The sequence below is a fragment of the Rhinopithecus roxellana genome, chromosome 15, assembly GCF_007565055.1.
Source record: "Rhinopithecus roxellana isolate Shanxi Qingling chromosome 15, ASM756505v1, whole genome shotgun sequence".
NCBI lineage: Eukaryota > Metazoa > Chordata > Mammalia > Primates > Cercopithecidae > Rhinopithecus > Rhinopithecus roxellana.
The window spans coordinates 112,522,038-112,540,393 of NC_044563.1; positions in this window are offsets into that span (position 1 = coordinate 112,522,038).

Genomic DNA, 18,356 nt, shown 5'->3' on the forward strand with positions numbered 1-18,356 from the left:
CCACTTGTGGCTAGTGGCTACTGTATTGGACAGTGCAGACACAGAACCTTTCCTTCATCATGGGAAGTTCTGTTGGACAATGCCAGGTGAGAGTGCGTGGACACGGATACAAATAGCACACAGACTCTGCCTTCCAGGCTGGTCTTGAACTCCTGACCTCAGGTGATCCACCCTTCTCAGTCTCCCAAAGTGCTGGGATTACAGGCTTGAGCCACCATGCACGGCTGATTTTAAAATTTACATTGATTTCTGCCAGCTACTCCTCTTCTGACTGCACATAATATTGAAAAGAAGAAAGTAAGTTAAAGAATCAGCTGTAGTGAATTCAACAATATATTATAATGCGTTACAAAGTAGCATGCATTGGAGTTAAAAAAGTAAGCAACAGAAAATACAAATTTTTGACAAATGTACAAAAAGTTATAACATATATGAAAATACATCCAAATGAGCAGAGCAGACATTACAATGAACTAAAAATAAATTTGAAATGAACAAAAACTTAAAACAACCTTCTGAAATTTCTAGATACTCTTTTATTATTCCTTTCGTGCTTTTTTACTTAATTTTTTATAATATCAAAACAAGTATAATATCAAAACCAGTATATGAAAATCAGAATATAGTATCTAAATTATAGTTAAAACATCAGCTTCACTCAGAGACATCCTTTGTTGTTAATTCCATCATGTTCATCCATGCAGATACATTTCTATATGTATATACATAAAACATATGTATGTTTTAGTCAGACCATCCCTAACATTTATCACATACAGTATTAACCAATCCCCAATTTGATTACATTCAGGTTGTATATTACAAGCATGAAATGCATAAATGAAAATAAATTTAAAAATAGAAAAATGAAAAAATGGCATAAATATATACAGCCACATCAAAGATGACAAAACCTTCCCATTGTGTACCAACACTGTGTGTGTGGGTTTTTTAAGTAGCAAATCCAGTGTCTGTGGAATTGGTTCAACCAAATGGACATCTCAACCCTCCTATTTTTGACCAAATTTTTTCCATTGACTTATTTGATACAGCTTTAGTGTAACTGTTAGCTTAGAATAAAACCAACCATGAAGCTGAGCTCTAGTGAAACTGCTCTCCCTACTCAGCAGTGAAACTGCTGCTGTGTGACAGAGGAGAGAGAAAGTGACCATCGCACCAGATTTGTACCAGGATAGTTTTTCTTTTTTTTCTTTTTCTTTTTCTTTTTTTTATTTTTAAGTTGGAGTTTCACTCTTGTTGCCCAGGTGGGAGTGCAATGACATAATCTCGGCTCACTGCAACCTCCGCCTCCCAGGTTCAAACGATTCTCCTGCCTCAGCCTCCCAAATAGCTAGAATTACAGATGCTCAATCACCACACCCAGCTAATTGTTTGTATTTTTAGTAGAGACAGGGTTTCACCGTGTTGGCTAGGCTGGTCTCAAACTCCTGACCTCAGGAGATCCAGCCACCTCAGCCTTCCAAAGTGCTGGGATTACAGGTATGAGCCACTGTGCCCAGCCGAGATAGTTGTTCTTAACCAGGAAATAGCCTTATTTCTTATTCAACCCAGAAGTAGATAACCTGAGAAGCTTTGGTTCTTAAAATTCTTAAAATCAGAAATATGATTATTAAATGGCTGTATGCTTCTAATTTGGTTGGATTGTAGGGTAAAGGTAGGAGATTCCTGAGAGTTTTTTATACTAGGAATTAAAAGGGACTTTAGGGATACCAGGGATTGCAAATGTGTGATATTCTCACTGATTCTTCATCTTTGCCATGCACAGACATCACTAATCGATCACAGCACTCATCTCTCCAATTTTTCTCTTAATGTCATTTTCCTGTTTTGTCAGCTACTCTCTAGCTACCCTGGCTTTCCTAGGATCTTCATGCTATCTCTCCTGCTTTAAAAGCCCTTCTTCAGGTCTGTTACATAACTGTTATCTTCTCAGTATTCACCTCTTAGGAAAAATGTCTCCCTCTCTGAAGATTTAAAGACTCCCCCTACTTCCCGTCATTGTGTATTAGTTTTTCCATTTTATTTCCTTAATAGCAAATATCACTCTCTGAAACTATTATTTCTGTATTTGTTTGCTTGTTTACTAATTTATCATCTGCCTCTCTCTTCACTAGAATTCAAGCTCCTAGCCAGTTAAAGTCTTTCTGACTGGTCATAGCTTTGTCCCAATCACTAGAGTGTGCCTGGTGCATAGCAGAACTCACTAAATATATGTATATATAAAATGAATGAATGAATTCAGTGCCAACTGTAATAATTAACGTTGTCAGCCAAGATAGCAATAACAGCAATAACAGTAACCATAGCAGTAATGGGAAAAGTGATAGCTCACGTTGAATGAGGCATCCTTATGTGCCAGGCACTAGGCTAAGTGCTTTCAATGCGGTATCTCAAGTGTTTCTCACAACAATCCTATAAAGCACATCTCTTATAAACTCATTTTACAATTGAAAACCCTAAGATTAGAGAGAAGAAACTCACCCAAGTCACACAGCTACTAAGTGGGAATAGGGAATTGAACCCAGGCCTCAAAGAGATTATCACCTGAGCTGCTAACCTCTTCACATTGTGGCCTCTTCTTTGCCTTTCCTGCCTTTGCTTCTCAGATTACAACATTAACAAAATGAAGGCCTGAAAGACAAACATACCTGCCCAGAATCACACAGTTGGTGTTTGTCAGTGAAGGGTTTCAAACGCAAGTCTAAAGTCTTTGTATTAGTTCGTTTTCACATTGCTATAAAGAACTTCCCTAAGACTGGGTAATTTATAAAGGAAAGAGGTTTAATTGACTCACAGTTCCACATAACCAGGGAAGCCTCAGGAAACTTGCAATCATGGTGGAAGGGGAAGCAGGCACATCTTACATGGCAGCAGGTGAGAGACAGAGAGTGTCAAGGGGGAAGAGCTCCACACTTATCAAACAACCAGATCTCATGAGAATTCACTCACTATCACAAGAACAGCATGGGGAAACTGTCTCCATTATCCAATCCCCTCCCACCATGTCCCTCCCTTGACACCTAGGGATTACAGTTTGGATTACAATTCAAGATGAGACTTGGGTGGGAACACACAGCCAAATCATATTAGTCCTACATTGAATAATTTGTCTACCTCAGTATTTTTTCTTGGCTCAAGAGTACTCTCAGAACAGTGCCTGGCACATGGCTCAGTCAATACTTATTGAATGAGTGGACACTTATTCACTAATTCCAACACATCTTTTGGTCACAGTGTTCCATGGTATCATACTGTAGTGAGACGTTTCTCACTAAAATTTTGTTAGGATATTCAAGTAAAATTACAAATGACTATTATTCAAGTAAAAGTATAAATGACCAGTCTCTATTTTAGAGAGATTTAAACATGTGAATGAATAGTGGCAAAGATCTTGGTATTTGAAATGAGGTTATGCAAATACCTTCAAAGTCTACCTGAGAAGCTCTCTTCTTTTGAGAGGATTTATTAACCATCCATACCTATTTTCTTTCACATGCCCTATTTTACATTTCTGCTGCATTTAAGCTGAATGCTTCATCCAGACAATCTTCAGTATAAACATAACAGCCAAATTAAAACTAGTAAAGAAGCAGTGATTTTTTGGGATTTTTTTTTATAGTGAAGCTTAAGTGCCCGAGCAAATTATAGCCCAGTCAGCCAGAGCGGCAATGAGCCATTCCCATTGTAAATAAACACATGCATGGCCTATAGACAGTCAGGGTGCATCAGAGACATTTCAGGGAATTCATTAGCACCTTCAAAAGCCTAAACCAGATGGTGGGATTGGACAGGAATCTTTGTTGTGCCTCCAGCATCTAGAACTTTGGCAGCTAAATAAACGCTAAATTGATACATGGTAGGTGCTGTAATAATATTTGCCAAATGAATAAATGAAGAAATGGGTTTGGTTTTCTAGGAATGTCTTCCATGGTGGCCTGCTTACCTGACATTAACAGTCACTTGCTTCCTATAGAGGGTCATGGAGGCTCAGTTCCTTTATTTATTCAAGGCAATATCTTGTTTGAGGTTTGTATCCTGGAGGAAGAGTTCTAGAGAGCACTCAAAAAGACAAATGCTTTTTGAGTCATTTTGGCTGCCATTTTGTTTCTTGACCAATGAATATAAGGCATGTTGTGGGTCCCATTGCTAGAGTGGAATATCGAATAGGTAAGAATGTGGCAATTCTTGTGGAATTACCCGGACAGGACCTACAAGCAGAAAAAAAATAGTGAAATGAATATTTGTCCCAGAGAAGAATAAGCACTGGGGAGGATTTGCCTCCTCACACCCTTGCACCTACCTGGGGTAAAATGGAGAAGCTGTAGGTTCTCGACAGAACTGTGAACGCAGCAGAGCCTGTCGCTGAGGTTTGGAGGCTCCTTTCTGAACCTCTCCTTCATCTCTCCTCTTCCATCAACAGCTGATATTAAGAATGACTAGCCAGGTGCAGTGGCTCACACCTGTAATCCCAGCACTTTGGGAGGCAGAGGCAGGAGGATCACTTAAGTCCAGGAGTCCAGGAGGATCACTTAAGGCCAGCCTGGGCAACATGGTGAGACTCTGTCTCTACAAAAAAATACAAAAAATTAGGTGGCAGTGGTGGTGCACACCTGTGGTCCCAGCTACACAGGAGGCTGAGGTAGAATGATCGCTTGAGCCTAGGAGGCAGAGGTTGTGGTGAGCCACGATCACACCACTACATGCCAGCCTAGGTGACAGAGTGAGACCCTGTCTCAAAAAAAAAAAAAAAAAAAAACTAAGGAAAAAAATAAATAAAAGAATGACTGATATCAGTCACATCAACCTCAGAATGACTTTTCTACTTGGTTATTGCTATATGTGTAGTGTTTGAAATGTCTATAGCAGGCAAAGGCAGCAAATTTCACAACAGAGAAATGATCATTAAGCACTTCCCATGAAGCAGCTTATGCAAGGACTTTACATTTATCTAACTCTCATAACGACCCTGTGAAATAAGGGTTATTAGCTGTAGTCTCCCCATTACCTCTCCAATCCCCCCAACCCTCCACTCTCACCCCCGCACCCCCTACCCCCCACCTCCATTTTATGTTTGAAGAAATAAGGCATACAGAGTTTAATGAACTGCCTGAGGTCACACAGTTAGAAACTACCAAGACAATTAAAATTGTAATCCCAAAGTCTAAGCCCCTAACTTCTTTGCTTTCTGGAAATGTATAATTTAATCATACCCAAAACTAAACCACAAATTAAAAGGAAAACACAGTATATAAACTGCCCTGACAGCACCCTCAGCTCACCCAACATTCAAAACTTTTATTTTCAGTCCAGTTTCTCAAGGAGTAATGAAAGGCACCAGACCTTGCCTATCAAAGGACTATCAGATCCCGACTGCCAGACAGGAGAATTATTTGGGGACAGAGTTGCTTCTAGGTGAACCTGAGATCTCACTCCATAGGCAACCACCCAGGTCACTTTCATAGGAAGCCAAGGGAGGGGGCATGGGACATGCTATGAGGTCCACCAGTGAAGGGCCAGCAATGGCCTGTGTGTGTTGTGGGCGGGGGGACAAGGAATGGACCACCCCAACCCCTGGGAGTCAGCACCTCCAGCAAGTGAGTGTCCCTTCCAGGAGGCTTTTTGCAGACTCCAGTGTCCAGTTTCTACCATGACAGCAGTTGTCTTTCCATCTTCCCCAAGGTGACACTGCAGTGCCTCTAAGAGACCAGGGAGCCTGGGGAAAGAGGAGAACAAAGTCTACAGGCCTCTTTTCTGCAAAGCTGGACCCTTCCACCCTGAATATGAGCAGAAGACGCAGGCCTCTAGACAGTTGCCTCTGACACCTTTCTTAGAACTCCTGTTCTCTAAAACAGGAGGAAAATAGCAGGGAGCTAAGAATTCAAGGCATGAGAGTGGAGCCACCTAAATAAAAACATTGTTCATTCCAGAGTCTATTTTCTTTGCTGGGACCCTGTCATGTCCATGGAAAGGAGCTAGGTGAGGGAGACTGACTGTGAGCAACCCAGGGGAGAAAGGAGGCGGGGGGCTGTCATGGCCCATGCCACAGTTGCTGTACCTCCTACCTGTTCTGACATTGCATTTGGCAAAAGAGGGATTGGATTCTGGGGTGTGAGAAAGCAAGAAAAATGTCTTCGGGCATTGAGCAACCTCTCTCAGCAACAGCACTCCTCAGAAAGGGTAATAATGTAAACATTCACCCATTAGAGGAAAAAACTTAGCCTTTATGCCACCCTCTCCACCATTAACAACATTGGCAGTCCTATTAAAATACAAGTCAGATTTGTGTTTAATGATCTTGAAAGTAAAGTAATTGCTTGAGAGTTACCATTCAAATGTTCTTGGAAGCGCAGATAATATTTACAATCGGATTGTCCTTTTGGAAGGGGTAGGCAGGCAGCCTTCCTCCATCATTTGAAGCTGAGGCTGGGGAGAAGTGACTTCAACAATTGGCTTACGGCTCTAAAAGCTCAGTGTTTATTTTCCTGTCTTCTTTTCAATATCAAGAGACTCCTGAGCATTAACCATACCTCTTTCCTTCAAGAAAGGAGATGCTGAGAGGAATAATTTGTGGTACAAGTTAAAGCACAACCAAATAGCTCCTTGGGAAAACAGCAGAAGGCATTTGTGTTGAGTCAGTATTTCAGGAATTTGGGAAGGCAGACTGTATCTTTCCTGAGAGGAGGGCAAAACCAAATCAAAGAGCAACGGCCGGACACAGTGGCTTATATCTGTAATCCTAGCACTTTGGCAGGCCAAGGCGGGAGGATTGCTTGAGCCCAGGAGTTTGAGACCAGCCAGGGCAACGTACTGAGACCTATCTCTACAACAAGTTTTTTAAAAATAAGCTGGGAAAAAAATAAAAAATAAATAAATAAATAAATAAATAAAATAAAAATAAGCTGGGCATGGTGGTATATTCCTGTAGGCCCAGCTCCTTGGAGGCTGAGGTGAGAGGATCACTTGAGCCCAGGAAATCGAGGCTGCAGTGAGCTGTGATTGCACCACTGCGCTCCAGCCTGGACAACAAAGCAAGACTCTGCAAAAAAAAAAAAAAAAAAAAAAAAAAAGGAAGGATAAGGGAAAGATCAAAAGAAGTCATAATTAAATGAGTGGGTTTCTAAGCCAAATTGTGTGGTAATGTCAGTTTTCCTGTCTACAGTCATCTCTAAGACTGCAGCATCAGTTTACAGATCTATGAAACCAACTTTGTTGCTATAGGAAACACACAGGTTAGTGCATGGAGACCAGGCACTAGCATATGGGCACAAACTATGGAGAGATTTCCCGGTTCAAACCCCAGCCTGGCCATTAGTAGCTGTATGGTCTTGGGAGAAAGTAATTTACCGTCTCTGAGCTTCAGTGTCCTCATCTGAAAAACAGGAATAATAACTGTATTCAACCCACAGGGCAAACACAGGGATCTGGAGAGATTCTGGAAGCAAAGGGCCGGGCACAGTGCCCGGCAAAGGGTAGGTGCTGAATAAACGTCCTTAATTATTATTAATATCAGAAAAGGTGAGTGAGGCTGTAACTGCCAACAGTACCCAGCTATCCATAAGCCCTATTTCGATATTTGTGTATTTGGCACATTCAACATTAGTAGGATCTTGGGCTTCTAGCTGTTCTTGGTACTCCTGTGTCCAGGAGGAAGTAGGAAGCCATGGCAATTCTGCCCATTTCACAGAAGAAGAACATGTTGAGAGCCTTGCCAAGGCCACAATTCCTCAGGCCAACCTCAGACAGGAATGGGCTTTGTCTCGTTCAGCGCTCCCTCCCTCAGACCACACAGTCTTCCTATCACCACTTGCCATTTATGAACAAATCTGGCCTTCACATCTTCCCTTTGAGCTATAAATCTAGGCTGGGAGGTATGGTGGGAGGGCACAGCTAGTGAATCACCATAGTGAGAATGGAAAAACCATTTTCCTCTGGACCCGGAAGACAAGGAAATGTGGCAAAGGAAAAGCATCTCGTGATGGGGTGCTGACCTCAAGGAAGAGTCTGAAAACTGTCAGGTTGCATCATTGCTCACAAAACAACCTGCATGGTTTGTATCCTGTGTATACTTCCTGCAATTCCCTTTCCTCTCCCTCATCCCCTTGGCCTCTTCCCCACTTTATAGGATGGGCTAATGCTTTGCTGGAGAGGGGTGGGGGTGGCAGTTCACTTCTTTTCATTGAATAACTGCAAATTACAACTGCCTCCTTTTCCCAAATTTCATAATAAACAAAGACCTCTATATTTGGCATAGAGAGGTTAAGTGACAATGCCTAGGATGCACAGCTGGTATAAGCTGGGCCAGGTTTTCTGACTCAGGGTCTTAGCTTCTGAATTAACATTAGGTTAAGTGATAATTGAGGATTTGTTGAGGATTTGATCCAGTGTGTGTGTGCGTTTACGTTGTCGTGTGTTGAATAGAGAACACTTGGCCTTTTTAGGGGGGAGTTGTGTGGGTATTTTGGGAATTATTGTTAGCCGAAGCATCCGTAAGCATCCCTGGAAACCCACAGGACTTTCTTTGCTCTTCGTGCCCTACTTTGCTAAGCGAGGTTCTTTAACAGTACTTCTTAAAGAATGATCTTTAACCAGCAGTGTCAGCATTTTCGGGGTGCTTGTTAGAAATGCAAACTTTCAGACCCTATAGGAGACCTAGAGCATCAGAATCTCTGAACGTGAGCCCAGGAATCTCAAGTTGACAAGACCTTTTCACGATCCTGTGTGTGGTCAAACATGAGCAGCACTGAGCTCAGACCCAACCCAGTGGTTATGGTACTGTACCATAGTCCAGTGATTATAAGCATGGGTTTAGCATGGCACAGACATGCGGTCAAATCGTTTTCCTGAGCTCTAAACTGTTCCCTCTTCTCAGATTTCCTTCTAGCCCCCTCCCTGACCTCCTTTGGGTGTTTGCTCAGATGTTGCTTTTGCTGCTATGCCAACAGACCACTGGATTTAAAGTAGCAATCTGCCTGCACCCCCACTGCCTCCACCTGTCTTTCCTCATTTGTTTTTCTCCACAGCACTTATCATCTGATGTGTTACATATGCATGTTGTTTGTTTCTTATTATCTGTCTCCCCGGCTCCCTCCTCAAATGTAAGCTTCATGAGGGCAGGCACTTTTGTCTGCTTTGTTTGCAGCTATAATCTCAGCTCCTAGGTCAGTGCCTGGCACATAGTAAGCACTTAATAAGTATTTGTTGCATGAATGGGTGAGTCATTTACTAACTAGATGAGCTTTGAGAAAGTTACTTAACTTCTCCAAACCTCTGTTTCTTCATCCAGAAAATGGGTATAATAGTCATGTCACAGGGTTGTTAAGAAGCATAAACAAGATAGCTTATAAAAAGCAGTTGGCATAGTGCCTAACACAAAGCCAATTATAAAAAATAACTATACTATTGCCTGAATAAAGTGACAGGAACATGTCTGAATCTATTCCATTCCCATGGTGTAAGGTTCAGGAAATGGGCAAAGAGTTCAGTGTTCATTTGTTGGTAAAAAATTTTTTTGAGCCAAACACTTAACAATTCAATTTCAGAGTCATACCATTAGGTTAAATGGTAATTGAGGATTTGTTGAGGATTTGATCCAGTGTGTGTGTGCATTTACATGTCTGTGTGTTGAATAGAGAATACTTGGCCTTAAAAAGAGTCATAAAACAGATGTGAATGTCAGAATGGTCGTATCAAAATGTCATGCATATTACAATTATAACAAGACTGGACCCAAATTAGAGGGAGTTATTCTATAATGAGTTTACTGAGGAGAAGTATTGGTTTGCAGAAAATTCCCATGGACCTTAGGAAATGAAGACGCTGTGGTCCCTGACATTTTATCAGTCTTCACAGTTATGGCTGCTAATGGGGCCCACTCAGAGGGAAAAAGGTAAACACATTCCACATTGGAGCCCAACTTTGGAGCCATGGAAGTCTGACTTCTTTGACACTCCCTCCATTAAAGGCTAGTGTCCATCCCCTATCTCTTCAGTCTAGGCAGGCTTGTGACTGTTTTGACCAATGGAGTATGACCAAAGTGATGCTTTGTGACTTCTGAAGCTAGGTCATAAAAAGTCACGTGACTCTGCCTTGCTTACTGTCAGAAGTTTGAGTGGAGAGGCTAGGTGTGGGTTCAGGTCGCCAGTTCCAGTGGACCCCATCTTTGAAGCCATCCCTGCCAAGATGCAGACATGTGAGTGAAGCCTCTAAACTTCGCTTAGATCCTTGAAACCAGCCAACCCACCAGCTGAATACTCTTGGTGGTACCACCAAGAGACCACTGTTCAAGCCATGTGGAGCAGATGAATCACTTCACCAAGCCTGAACTCTGACCCACAATATTGAGAGATGAAATAAAATAGTTGTGATTTTAAGCCATCATACATTGTGGTCATTTGTTACACAGCAATAGATGGCTGGAACGGGCATCTCTGGAAAACAGGCTTGCCACCATACAAGAGCAGAAAGTGTCAAATGAATAACTTCAGAACAGACAGATGAGAAAAGAACATAATCCCCTATTATTTTTTTCTTTGTCCTTTTGAATATCATTGATTTAGACTGATTTTTTTGAGATGTTTGAAAATACTCCCGTTATGCTCGGAGGTCTGTTGTTAGGAAAGGTTTGTTTCTATGATCCAGGTCTCAGGCAGGTCTTTTCCTCTTTCCTTCCCTTCATTAGTTTCTTCCTTTCTTCTCTCTCACCCCTCCCCTGAAACTGAGGCCCACTTGCAAAGCTGACAAATATAAGCTCCGTAAAAGTTAAAAAAAAAATAGAAAGAATATCAAAATTAATTAATGACAATAATAGAGATGAATGAAAAGAAATACGGCACCCAAGACTTGAGTTCAAGACCTTGGCTGAATCCCTTTTCCTCCTTGTGCCTCAATGACTTCAACCATAATATGAGAGGGTTGACCTTTGATCCCTAAAGGATCTCCCAGCATTAGCATCCCGAATTTCCAAAAAGCGTGAAGGACCAATGAGAAGGCAACATGCTCATTTGCTAGATCAGGCCTCCACAAGGGCAGAGTATGTATTTGACTTTTTTGTAACTACGTATCCAGTATGTGAAAAACAGCATCATTTAAAAATAATAGGCTGGGTGTGGTGGCTCACGCCTGTAATCCCAGCACTTTGGGAGACCAAAGTGGGTGGATCACCTGAGGTCAAGAGTTCAAGACCAGCCTGGCCAATGTGGCGAAACCCCATCTCTACCAAAAATACAAAAATTAGTGGGACATGGTGGCGCATGCCTGCAATCCCAACTACTCAGGAGGCTGGGGCAGGAGAATCACTTGACCCCAGGAGGCAGAGGTTGCAGTGACCCGAGATGGCGCCATTCCACTCTAATCTGGGCAACAGAGCAAGAGTCTGTCTCAAAATAATAACAACAATAATAATAATAATGTCAATAACAAGAGGAAACCATCACTGAGCACTTTTCCAGACATTGCTGTATATACTGTAGGTGGCTTCTCTTATTTAATTCTCAGAACAATCTTATGAGGTAGGTACTAGTGTTACCCTATTCTGCAGACTATAGTACTGAGGCTTAGAGGGTTTAAATAAGAAGCACAAAAGTACAGAGATAGTAAACAGTGGAGCTGGAATTGGAAGCCAGCTAGTCTAAATAGAAAGCTCCAGCTTTTGATTGTAACTATTTCTGGAAAGAGGGGTGAGAAGGAAAGAGCTATGGCATTTCCCGGCCTTGGAGTATTTGCTTTGATTACAAGCGTGGCTCAAAGACAGCAAAAGAAATTAAGGTAAGACTTTGCCTTATCTCCTGAGCTGTTATTCTCCCAAGACTTTGCCCTAGCTCTTTCATTTGGCTTGCACCCAGGCCTCAGGTGACTTCCTCCTTGACACCTCTGGCCCCCTGGACAGGTACTTAGTTCCCTCCTAATCTTCTTGTAGAGGAATGGCCTGTAGCACTGGGCTCTCACCAATGCAACAGGAAGCTCAGTCAAGCCCAAGAGTTTGTGTCAGGGGAGACGTCATTTGAGATGGTGTCTGGAAAAGGCCCAAAGGGAGGAGACATATCCCAAGTCTGTTATTATTAAATGTATCTGAATTGTTTGGGGAAATAATTTTTCAGGTTTGTGAATGGGAACTGGCATGGTGTGTACAGGACTCTGTGGCCTGGAAACCAGGAGACATTGGTCCCATCATAGTTCCAACACAGATTTCCCATGTAGACCTGAGCCAGCAGCTTTATCCACTGGGCTCCTGATCTGTAAGGTCCCTCCTTGCTCTGAGACCTTCCATCTTGGCCCATGATTCCAAACAACCCCATGACGAGCTTGTGCCAGAGCTTCAGCTTGCAGCACAGGGAGTGTACCAAAAGGCTCTGGCCCCTTGACCTGAACATTCAAACAACTCAGTAAGAAAAACACAGCCAAGGGCTGTGCTGTTGGGGCAGCCAGGGTGTGCTCGCTAAATGTCATCAGCCCCAGATCCCCTGCTCTGTCACAGAATTGTTCAATCAAAAGAGTATGACGACATTGTTCGGTTCATCTTGTCGAGGACAGAGGGATCTCTCGAGGAGGAAGTAGGAATTTGGAGGTTTGGTGAGGCATTATGGTGGGTGCTTACAGCCCAATAAATTGTAAAATGCTCTCTCACCCCCACCTCGCCCCACCTCATTTGCTGCCTGTGCCTCTTCCTTTATCTCTATTCATATCTTTACATGAACATGTTGCTGTTCCCAAATGAAAGAAATCCATTCAAATGGGATGTTACCTGATGTCATCAAACCCATGCCTGTGTTGCTCTTAAACACCAGCAAAGGTGCTGGCAACACCACACCAGCCAGAACCATCACTCCCAAACCTGGTGACTAAGCAACTTCCTTTCCTCTGTAATTAGTCCTCATGTGAGTTAGGGTGGTCCTTGAACTATTGTCTCTCTAAACCAATGGCCTTTTTTCCAAGAAATCCCATTTCTAACTCACTTTCCTTTCCTTTATTTCCCTATCTGATTGCTTACCTGTTTCTGTTCCCTAAAAATCATCTTCGTGCTCTGAGAGTAGTCAGTGCACATTCCTCCCCACTAGGACTTTTAATCATTTCTTCCAGAGCCCAACCCCAAGGCTCTGAGTCGTTTTGATTTATTTCCTTATCCTCACTGAGCAAGGACCCAGTGTGGCAAGCAAGTCTTCAATTCCCTAATGACCTCAGGGAGAGCTGTGGCAAAAGCAACCAGCTTGATGATCTACCAGGTGAAGCTGAAAAGCATCTCACTGGTATGATATTTGGTCCTGGTGGCTGAGGACCACCATGGTAAGTGACCTTCCTTGCCGTGGGAGATTCTATTATTGTTCCTGCATATTTGTTGTCCCTCTTCATGAGAAGATTGTACTTCCCACCCACGTGACATCAAGCATGCCTCTGTGACTTGGTTTGGTCAATGGCATATGAGTGGCAGTAACATATGTCACATTCAAACAGAAGTTGTAAGGGCCAACAGGCAGTTCTATCTTTGCTCCTTTCTCTGCCAGGAAAGCTCCATGACATATGTATCAACAGCCTCTTCAACCTGGATCCCAGAGGGAAGACACATAAAGCAGAGCTGCAGCTCATCCAACGCTGAAATGTGATGGAACACAAGGAATAGACCATTTTGTCATGAGCCACTGAGATGGAGGGCTGTTTGTTACTGCAGCACAACTGAGGAAAAGCAAATGCACCATATTAAAAAGTGAACAAAGCAGTGCTGTTCTGGGCCTCTACAAGATGGTAGATTCTGCTTGTTCCTCAAGGGAAATTCCTTCTCTTCCTCTGCTGTTCATAAAGCTGGTTACTATGAAGACACTCAAAAAGCAGCATCTACCAGAAAATATGAATGTAACTCTGTACAGCTTACCAAGGCCTTCATGCTTGTACAAGGTCTCATGTGATCCTAACTACAACCTGGTAAGATGCGGTGGACAGGCAACCCTGATAGAAGTAAGGAAGTGAGATGACTGGGGAGAAATGCAAATCCAAACCACAATGAGATACCATCTCACATCAATCAGATGGTTATTACTAAAAAGTCAAAAAATAACAGATGCTGGTGGGGTTGTGGAGAAAAGGGAATGCTTATACACTGTTAGTAGGACTGTAAATTAGTTCAACCATTGTGGTAAGCAGTATGGCAATTCCTCAAAGAGCTAAAAGCAGAATGACCATTTAACCCAGCAACCCCATTACTGGGTATATACCCAAGGGAATGTAAATCATTCTACCATAAAGACACATGCATGCAAATGTTCACTGCTGCACTATTCACAGTAGCAAAGATACGGGATCAACATGAATGTCCATCAATGACAAATTAGATAAAGAAAATGTATACATATGCACCATGGAATACTATGCAGCCATAAAAAAGAACAAGCTCATGTCTTTTGCAGGAACATGGAAGTAGCTGGAGGCTATTATCCTTAGCAGAGTGAGCTCATGTCTTTTGCAGGAACATGGAAGTAGCTGGAGGCTATTATCCTTAGCAAACTAACAAAGGAACAGAAAACCAAATACTACATGTTCTCACTTATAAGTGGGAGCTAAAGGATGAGAACTCATGGACACAAAGAAGGGAACAACAGACACTGGGGTCCGCTTGAGGGTGGAGGGTGGGAGGAGGGAAAGGAACAGAAAAGATAACTATTGGGTACAGGGCTTAATACCTGGGTGATGAAACAATCTGTACAACAAACCCCCATGACACGAATTCTACTTTGTAACAAACCTTCACATGTAGCCCCAAACCTAAAATAAAAGTTTTAAAAATAAGAAGTAAGGAAGTGAGAACCAAATGATTAGACACTTTCCCAAGGGGACGTGGCTTTTCAGTAGGACAGCCAAAACTGGTACCCAGACCCTGTGCATCTCAGACCATTTCTCCTCCACTAAAGTGCCCAGTGCTGATGCTACCTGCAGGAGGGAAAACTGAAATGCCACCTACGGTCTCCCATGTTCAAGTACCGTGGAACATCTTTCCTGCCCAACAAGATCAGGCAGAACCTGTGTGACTTGGTGTTCCCACTCCACTCATTCAGGTGGGCTTTGAACACAACATGCAATATAAACACATGTGGGTTTCAAGCTGGCTTTTAGGAAAAGGCGATTGCATTTTGAAACATTTCATCTGCAAAATCTATGGATTGGGACCTTGTCAGATATTTGCTTAGAACAAATAAAAGCTATTATGTACTCTGTAAAATTTAAAACATACACAAAAAAACTTGTGTAGGGATGTCTCTGGGCAAACTTTTGACCAATCAGATCTTGCACTTGTGGAACCAGTCAGAACTCACCCATGCCCTGAATGGCTCTTTAGATGATGCAACTCATGGTTAGTGACTAAAGAGAAAATTGTAAGTAGCACATATTTATATACATAATACATTTATGTTGGTATAACTATTATGTTTGTGCTAACATAGTTACTATAAAATAATTACTGATTAATAAACTGTTGAGTCCTACCCTTAACAAAGGTGAAAACTTTGAATTGGGTTATATAAAAAGTCAAAAGCAGGTGACTCAAGAGGGATGCACTTTGCCTTGTGGTGACGTGAGCTTCCTAAGGGCCTCACCAAGTTCTGAGCACCAGGCACCACAGCTCCCAACAGGAAACCCAAGGCAGCTAGGATCCGGAGAAATATCTACTCTAGCATCACTATCTGCAGAAATTGCTGTCAGTTTATATGTCCATGCTACAGCCATTAGTGGGCAAGCCTAATTAATTTACATATGTATCAAATGGCTAGCATTGACCCAGTGATAAACTAGATGTTCAGAGATTTCTAAGTGAGAAATTGAGAGGTAATTTTGCCCACAACCTCTATCACTTAGAATTCATGCACTGATTCCATATACGTGCACTGTTATCTCCTCCTCCAGCATCCACTGCCTTTTCTAAGGTAGGGCTGCTACAGACAGGAGAGCAAGAGTCTAATTCTCGACTTTTTTGTTTCAAAAGCCAATTTTTTAATTGGCAAAAATCTGATTTAGGGTCTTAAAACGTAGTCATTTGACTGTCCATCCCTTATGAGATATCTATCACCCAAAGGCAAAAAGAACTGAAGAAAAAAAAAAAACCCTAAACAATTTTCTATCATTACATCATTGATGGTGGAGTTGGTAGTCTAACACAGGTGTTCAAATATGTATTATAGATGAAAACAAATGAGTAATTATGTTGGTGTCCTTGGGAACCAGGATTTGCCATACAAAGGAGAAAGAGACGCAAGATAGATGCAGTTAAATAGAAACCCTGCAGTCTCGAATTTGAAATGATGTATCAGTATTGATTTATGTTGTATTTCTCTTTAACCTTATCTTTTCCACCAAAAAGATCTGGAAACGTAACCAATTCAATACCCACCCCCAGTGTCAAGGTTGTGGTTTTGAATCATCATTTTCCAATGAAAAGAACCAGGAATCCTTACAGAAATCGCTGATTCCAGGGCAAAGACAGGAGACATATTATAAAAGGGCTTGGAAATATTTCATCAAACCAAACAGCAACCACGGTAGCACAGGTTACTGGAGTCATGTCAAAAAGACTCAGGGACCAACTTAAAAGAAGATCTCATTGGCCAAAGATAGGAGAACATGAGGTTCCATAAAAATAATCTTAATGGATGTTGACACTTCAAGTGTGTTTATATTCATGAGTTTCCAGTTATCCTCTTTTAAAAGTTAACTTTGGAGGATGCTAGGTGCTAGGTAATAATTATTTGGGAGCTAGATTATTTTTAAAAAGGTAAGAATCAAGCAATCAAACATTGTCCTTTCCTTTCCTCTCCTCTCTTCTCCTCTCCTTTTCTTTTCTTTTCTTTTCTTTTTTTTTTTTTTTTTTTGAGACAGGTCTTGCCCTCCCACCCAAGCTGGAGTGCTGTGGCACAGGCACAATCATGACTCACTGCAGCCTCAACTGCCCAGGCTTAAGCGATCTATCCACTTCAGCCTCCAGAGTAGCTGTAACTACAGTCATGAGCCACTGTGCTCAGCTAATTTTTAAACTTTTTGTAGAGATGGGATTTCGCCATGTTGCTCAGGCTAGTCTCAAACTTCTGGGCTCAGGTGATCCAGCTGCCTTGGCCTCCCAAAGTGCTGGGATAACAAATGTGAGCCACCGTGCGTGGTCTGTTCTAACTTTTCTGTTTGCACTAGATCTCAGCATAACCAAACAGTTGATAAGGAGGAGTTTCATTTTACTGAATTATTTTGGCTAATAAATAAGGAAAATAAAATTATAAAATCACCATTTTGTAACCACTAATGGAATAATAGATTTGACAATCATCACCAATGGCTGCTAACTTCACAGAAACAGAGACTCATTGGGAATAGTGCCTCCTAATAGAAACCTACCGTTCCACCTAGGAAGTAGGTCTGCCAATCTAACCCTTCCTCTTCATCTGACTACCCATTTACATACAGAGTAGAGGAATGTGTTAAAATAACACCACAGAGCTTCAAGCAGCAAAATCCAAACTGTGGGAAATTCTACCAGCAAAATTAATGAGGAAAGGGACAAATGAGAAAGAGTGGGAAGATCTATAGATTGAAAGACACTTGAAAGACATTTACTACAAACTGAATTCTGTGTCCCCAGCATTCATATGTTGAAGCCTTAAGCCCCAGTGTGACTGTACTAAGAGACAGGACTTTTAGGAGGTCATTAAAGTTAAGTGAGATCATAAGGGTGGGGTCCTAATCTGAGAGGATTGCTGGTCTTAGTCCCAGTTACTCCAGAGGCTGAGGTGGGAGGACCACTTGAGGTTGAGCTGCAGTGAGTGTGTTTGCACCACCACTCTCCAGCCTGGGCAGCAGAATGAGATGAAAGAAAAAGAAAAGAAAAGAAGGGAAGGGAAGGGAAGGGAAGGGAAGGGAAGGGAAGGGAAGGGAGAAAAAAATTACCTGAGGTCAGGAGCTTGAGACCAGCCAGGCCAACATGGTGAAGCCCTGTCTCTACTGAAAATACAAAACTTAGCCAGGGGTGGTGGTTTGCAGTGGTGGAAGGAAGGAAGGAAGAAAGGACGGAAGGAAGGAAGGACAGGGAGGAAAAAAGGAAGGAAGGAAGGAAGGAAAGAAGGAAGGAAGGAAGGAAGGAAGGAAGGAAGGAAGGAAGGAAGGAAGGAAGGAAGGGAGGGAGGGAGGGAGGGAGGGAGGGAGGGAGGGAGGGAAGGAGGGAAGGAAGGAAGGACAGGGAGGAAAGAAGGAAGGAAGAACAGGGAAGGAAGGAAGGAATGAAGGAAGAACAGAAGGAAGGAGAGAGAGACAGAGAGATAGAGAGACAGAGAGACAGAGGGGAAAGAAGGAAGGCCGTGTGAGTACAAGAGAAG